The sequence below is a fragment of the Oratosquilla oratoria genome, chromosome 18 (genome assembly GCF_046742065.1).
Source record: "Oratosquilla oratoria isolate Oo_2021 chromosome 18, ASM4674206v1, whole genome shotgun sequence".
In the NCBI taxonomy this organism is placed as follows: domain Eukaryota; kingdom Metazoa; phylum Arthropoda; class Malacostraca; order Stomatopoda; family Squillidae; genus Oratosquilla; species Oratosquilla oratoria.
Window position 1 is genome coordinate 45599196 of NC_134794.1, and position 7500 is coordinate 45606695.

Below are 7500 nucleotides of genomic sequence, written 5' to 3' on the forward strand. Positions count from 1 at the left end.
GTACATCATTTGAAAATTGTGACTTATCTCTTGTAACCATTCTGAAGATGACTCCCTGAAGTCGAAACGTCAATTAAATATGGAAGACTATGGAAGGCTTGTATTTGCCCACCCTCCTGAAATGAGACCTACTGTGAGGAAAATTGAAAATCTCAGTAAGAAGATTAACCAGTGCCAAAATGATGTCGTGTTTAACTCAGAGTGTATTAGTGAGAATCTGCGCCCTAAATATACAATATATATATATATATATATATATATATATATATGATGTAAGCGGAATAGGAAACACAGGAGTCTTGGTCTTGAGTTTTTTCCTGACTAGTCAGGAATAAACTCAAGACCAAGACTCCTGTGTTTCCTATTCCGCTTACATCAACCTGTCAGAATGTCTCAACAATATATATATATATATATATATATATATATATGTATGTATATATATATACATATAAATAAGCGAAGAAAGTAAACGCTGGACTCATCGAAATAAGTCTATTCCTACGTTTCGAAATCTGTCTTAGGTTCGTCTTCAGGGATATACCGGGATAGCAAAGGGAATCAATATAAAGGGGCATGTGTGCCAGCCTGAGAAAGGTCTCCCAAGCGACCGTTACTAGCCAGACAGTACATTCATCACCAGGTACGACACCAGTTCACAAAAAATAAAATGAAATAAAATACACATAGATACACATATATGCATAATACGTAAAACTAAATACAGAGGGAAAAATAAAATATAAAAAACAAATACAAAAACGGCAGAGACAAAAGAACCTAATAGAGTAAATCAACAAACACATACAAAGAAGAAGCAGCGTATAAATGTCAATAGATAAACATAAGAGACAAAATCCCCCAGCTAGTGCATTGTAGCACATTGTTCGCCTAAAAACATATATATACTTGATGTGGTCCGGATACATGCTAAAAGAAAATGATCAAGTGATACCATCACGAGGAGGGGGTGTGGGGAAAATCAAAGTGCTGCACCACCTATAAGAGGGACAACACATCACTGCCGGGTCGGGTGCCTTCTGTCCAACCTGTCCCTTGTGCCCTCGTAAATGGGGTTCAAGTTGACGCATCTATTAACACTAGCCTGGTCCTATGGCCAAGCTTCTAAATATAGCCTCACACCTCTACGGGCCCCTTTATACTTGATATATATATAAATGTATATATATATATATATATATATATATATATATATATATATATATATATATATATATATATATATATATATGCAAGCAATCACATCACCGTGATACAAAAATGCAAAATAACCACAGGAGAAAGGACACTTGTAGACAGTGAGTACTTTTGTATATTACATCTTCAGTCTGAATATGTAATATACGAAAGTACTTACTGTCTACATGTTTCCTTTCTCATGTGGTTATTTTGCATATATATATGTGAGTACGTGTATGTATATATATATATATATATATATATATATATATATATATATATATATATATATCTATATATACAGATATATGTATATATATATATATACACACATATATATTGATGCATGGATGACCCGTCATCCAGGAGGTACCAAGATAAGAGGGAGGGAAGAGGGTACAGGGGAATGGAGTGGAGTATGTAGGGGGATGGAATGGGTGGGAGTGGTTTCTATGCCTATGGTATATGTATGTATGCATGTATGTATGTATGTACAGTATATATATTTGTATATATATATATATCTATATATATATATATATATATATATATATATATATATATATATATATATACATATACATATGTTAGGAAGATAAAATGTAGTGGTACATTTCTGAAACAAGACTTATTAACCCACTCTTGGAGAATGAGATAACAAAGATAGAATATCTGCACATTTAGACCACTATCTGCATACATGCGTGTGTGAGTACGTGTGTACGTACGTATCTATATATATGAATTGGAATACGCAGACATGTATGCTTGTGTATAGATATAAGTACAGTATATATAAGCGTAGAAATGCACGTATATATATATATATATATATATATATATATACATATATATATATGTATATAATATATATATATAATATATATGTATATATATGTATATATATATATATATATATATATATATATATATATATATATATATATGGATGCATTCATGATAATGTAAAGAAATTGTTGATATGTGTGTACATATATAGATATTGATGCATGTACGTATGTGTGTAATTATATTTTGATATATGTATGTATAATCTCTTAGGGAGGCACATAGTAAATAGGGTAGATAAGTAGATTGGTACATATGTAACCATATGAATATGGATGTTCGTACATGTGTGTGTATGAATATCTACATTTTTTATGTTTACATGTAGTTGTATATATGGATGAATGTTTATGTATACTTGTATCCTCCTGTGTGTGTGTGTGTTTGTGTGTATGTGATTCACCATGGTCTTGGATCACGTGTTGGACTCTTGATCGACAGCAATTTCCCTCCCGGAAGAGAGCTCAAAGCTTATATATGACCGATCTATGGGTTATGTTGTGACCTTACGCGCATACAAGAACCTAATTCCTAGCCCACGAGAGTTGGAGTAACGACTCGCAGCGCAGCAATACTAAAATAATTTCAGCCCTGCGCGGGATTCGAACCCAGCTGCCGTAGTGACGGCCGCGAATACTACCACTACGCCATCGAGCGTGTGTGTGTGTATGTGTGTGTGTGCGTGCGTACATATTTCTGTCTGCATGCATGCATGCAAGTAAGTAGGTAGGTTGGCAGGTAATTAGGTAGGTAGATAGGAAGTTTGATAGGTGTGTTGGTTGGTTGGTTGGTTGGTTGGTAGGTAGGTCGGTTGGTATGCATAAGAATATGCATGTAAGCTACGTGTTGATGTGTGCATGTGTATATCTACGTATCTACTGGTGTGCGTACATATGTATGTACACATGTATGCATGTGACCGTGTACATGAGGGGTTATACAGACACAGACAGACACAGACGCCGTACTTTAGTGCGCAGGGGCCCGTGTCTTGGCTGTGTCTGTGTGTGTGTGTGTGTGTGCTGCACCATGCAGAGCCCGGACCCCGTTCACTCGTCCAGCAAACCTCGGTAGTAACTCACTCACCTGGCGAAGGCGGTGGCCGCCCGTGGCCGCGGCGGCGGCGGCGGCGGCGGCGGCGGTGGCGGCTGCGGCGCTCGTCTCAGCTTCTTCCACCGACGCTCCTCGCTCGGTCCCGCCGTGTGCCTTGACTACATTTGTTCACTATTTTCCCTCTAATTGTGATCATCGTCCTCCTGCACGCTGTTGGGAGAACAGGGAACACGGGTCTTAGGAACACCACGCCATAGGGAATTAGTGTGGGGAGATCACTGAGATGGTTAAAGGTATATAACTTTTACTTCATTATTATGAGTGTATGAAAATACATGCTCCAAAATGCAGGAAATACACACACACACACACACACACACACACACACACACACACACACACACACACACACACACACACACACACACACACACACACACAGTCTATATATCATACACATTTTATATGCATGTAGGTATAAGTACATGAAATGTATGTGTGTGGGTGTGGGTGTGTGAGTGTACATATGTATGTAAAGATATAAGCATATGAAACATCTGTGTATGTGTGTGTGTGTGTGTGTGTGTATGTATACATGCATGCAGACTTGCTCGCCGCATGAAGATCTTCCCTAGATCACAATCACTGATCGCTTATCTGTCTTCCCCAAAGTCACACACGCGAGGGGAAAGCCGGAACCAACCGGAATCCTCGCTTTCCACAGACAGAAACACTAAAGAGGACACTTTCCTTCCCTTCTCTCGTTTCATCGTCTTTTTCCATTTAGAATGCTTACTCCTTCAGTCCTTATTCTTCTCTTGTCATGTCCTTTGTTCCCAGCCTGTTACTTCCATCTTCCTCATCCTTGTTCTCCTCCACCTTCTCTTCTTAATTATCATCGTCATTTTCATCAATATCATCTCCCCACACTTTCCCGTCATCATCACTATCATCATCTCTCCACACCTCCTTCTCCACCTCCACCTCCACCCCTCATCTACCTCCTCCTCCTCCCTCTTCTTCTCCCTCACTCCCTCTCTCCTTCGCCCTCAATCCTCCTTCTCCTTCCGGCCATCGTGATTTTAAACACATGTGTCTTCTTTCCTTTCTCTTTCTCTTATGGGGATTTGTCAAGAGACAAATAATTGAAGTCGTCATTCTCCTTCATCACGTGAACCTAAACAACCAGAAGGAGCATGTAGTGACCGTGCATTCGCTACCGCTGACGAATGTAGGATGTTTTTCTTCGGTTGGATCAAATCACGGCAGTTGAAGGGTGAACGCTCCTTCGGTAAGACATAGGTCGCCTTTTTCAGATTCCAGTGTCTTGGGCTTAACCACCCTTTGTGAAATATTTTCTTTGCGTTCATTGCCAGGTGCTTATCTCTCATGAAATTTTCATTACCTTCAGACTTCTACTTGTAACCCTACATTAAGAAAAACGGAAAGTAAAGTAGTGGAAAACAGAAAAAAGGAAAACAAAAGGAAGACAAAGGGTATCGTTTCGAATAGTATATATGTGTGTGTGTATATATATATATATATATATATACATATATATAGAATATACATATATAATATATATGTAATATATAATATACATATATAATATATATATATATATAATATATATATATATATAATATATATATATATATATATACATTTTTTTTTCAAAAGCTCTGCCAAGGATTCGAACCTTGACCTGTGCGTAAATATTTATTTACGCACAGGTCAGGGTTCGAATCCTTGGCAGAGGTTCTAAAAATGTTCAATCTGTTTTTAACACATATATATGTATATATATACATATATATATATATATATATATATATATATATATATATATATATATACATATATAAATTATCATTTCAGATAGGAAAGATAGATCAGGCAAAAAATGGGAATGTCTCCAATGAATAAAATACTTACGAAAGTTGTAGAAAATATGATATAAACAAGAGAGACTACAAGAGAACCCAGCAAAGAGACAACATCCCAGAAGAAGAGAACGTACAAGGAGGGGTATGAGCATGGAAATAAAGTTTGAATCACAATTAACGGTTGACGCAATTATACGGCATAGAAATTAAGAAGTCAAGACGATTCTAAAGATGCTTGGACCAAAAAGGGCTCATCAGAGGAAAAAAGTTGTCAGAGCCTAAAAAAAAAAAAAAAAAAAAAAGAGAGAGAGAGAGAGAGAGAGAGAGAGAGAGAGAGAGAGAGAGAGAGAGAGAGAGAGAGAGAGAGAGAGAGAGAGAGAGAAATAAAATTATGAAACAGATTTTTTTTTTTTTTTTTTTTTTTTTTTTTTTTTTTTTTACTGGAGAATGATAGATTCAAAGGATAAGGAAATGTTGTCAAAGAGAATACTCAAAAGTGAAAACAGAAGTGACGGATTAGTAAGAAATTAGTTGTAGCTCACGGTAGTATAGGATTGATTCTAGCAAGATTAGAAAGAGGTCACTAAAAGGAGAAAGAACCAGACATAATATATTTTGTCAAAACCAACCTCAGGGGAAATACTGATATTTAGGTAGAAGAAAAATACAACATTTGGCGAAGGGACAGAGATGAAGTATTGATGGCGATAGCATTGAAAAACTTTATAAAATTTAATGACATGACATGAGAGAAAGAAATGCAGAGATAATGAATCTGGACATTATAATGGATGAAAAAGAGAATTGAAGTGATTCATTATATTGAAGAGGATATAATGAAAAAAATGAATACTTGATCCACCCCTGATTGGAGTACGCTGCAGTCATCACATGGAAACAAAGACGTAAGAAAAGTATAAAAAATACAAAAATGGCGGCAACATATATTCACTAGAGAGAAATGTAGTAACACATTTGTAAATCATACGGAGAACTCAAAGTCAAAGTGCCCAGAGTCGAAGTACCCAGAGTCAAAATAAAAGAAAACTTGAGAAAACGTTTGACTTCTATATATCTGCTACCAGCTGCAGCCCTTTTCAGGAAAGTACAAGATAATTCGAAATGGTAAGACATATATTCTTATGTCAAATCGAAGTGGTAAGACATATATATTCCCGGCTATCTTGTGCTTTTTTGGAGAAAGCTACCGTTCTCCCTTTTTTTCACTCCGGCTGTGGGTATATAATATATATAAATATATATATATATATATATATATATATATCTATAAATATATATATATATATTTATATATATATCTATATATATATATATATATATATATATGTATGTATATATATATATATATTTGTACAACACTGATTGGGTCCCAGTGAACATATATAAAAAAAATTATCAACCACAATACACTTTAATTCTAAGCCAACATCGAGAGACTCGAGGAGGCCAACATGCAGAAATTGAAACGTGGTACAGCCAAGGACTCGAACCTGCGCTAGCACGTGGATATATAATATGTAAATGATAACTAGAAAAATAAGAATTGCTCATATTGGCATAGGAACGAGAAAGAGGTGGCGATGGTTATCTTCAGAACGGATAAAAAATGGGTGAGACGAAGTGCTTGTACGAGATGAAAGGACGTCAAATGGGAATAGGAAAACAATTAAAGAAGACAGGTTACTAAAAAAATTATACGAAGCATATTCGTACACATATGGAAGAAGTTGGAAGAAGTAGTAGAGGTCGATAATATGGATTAATTTGGAGTAAGGTTTGGTCAACAAAGAGGGAGAATCACACAAACGCAGTTTCAACTCCTTAAACTACAATTAGATGAATACCGTATTACTTAAAAAATGCACACAGGCGTACACACACACAACACACACACACACACACACACACACACACACACACACATGCATATACGTGTGTTACTTTGTCTATTTATTTATTCATTTAGCGTTAATTAATCAATTAACTTATTAATTAAAAGAAGGATAGAGAATGAGGTCGGAACCATTTCCCTGGCCCATCAGGATGTGAGACACACAGACAAAGTACCTGGGGCCCTTAATCCCGCATACCATATCTCTAGCTACCTGTTTGTCTACCTGAAGAGCCCCATCTTGTTCATTTTGTCAACACAGCACTCCATCTCGTATTAACGGACGAACTGATCTTGTCATTTTTCTCTATTCTTCCTTATACGCCTATAACCATCTTATACCTTTGTTGATGTATTCAAAAGTGGTCTCCTCATCCTAGGCTACTTTCCCTACGCACAGCTTCCATCTCATCTTTACGATTGTCGGGCATCAGGATTTTTACCTCATCAGAATATGTCTTCTTCTTCTTCTTCTTCTTCTTCTCCTCCTCCTCCTCCTCCTCCTCCTCCTCCTCCTCCTCCTTGGGATCTGTTAAGCCGTTTTTCCTTCACCTGAGCCCTCTCGACCAAGTTTCGCGCCATGTCATCTTTATGTTCCTG

At 36.6% G+C, this 7500-nt stretch overlaps 1 protein-coding gene across 2 annotated transcripts in view; it reads right to left on the reverse strand.

Annotated features, from left to right (window-relative positions):
• The window catches only part of fj (four-jointed box kinase), a 264854-nt gene that overhangs the window by 56274 nt on the left and 201080 nt on the right, over positions 1-7500 (reverse strand). For both annotated transcript variants that reach the window (XM_076201883.1, XM_076201882.1), the window contains exon 2: positions 3136-3312. The gene's annotated coding sequence lies outside the window, so the exon portion shown is untranslated. The remainder of the gene's footprint in view (positions 1-3135; positions 3313-7500) is intronic.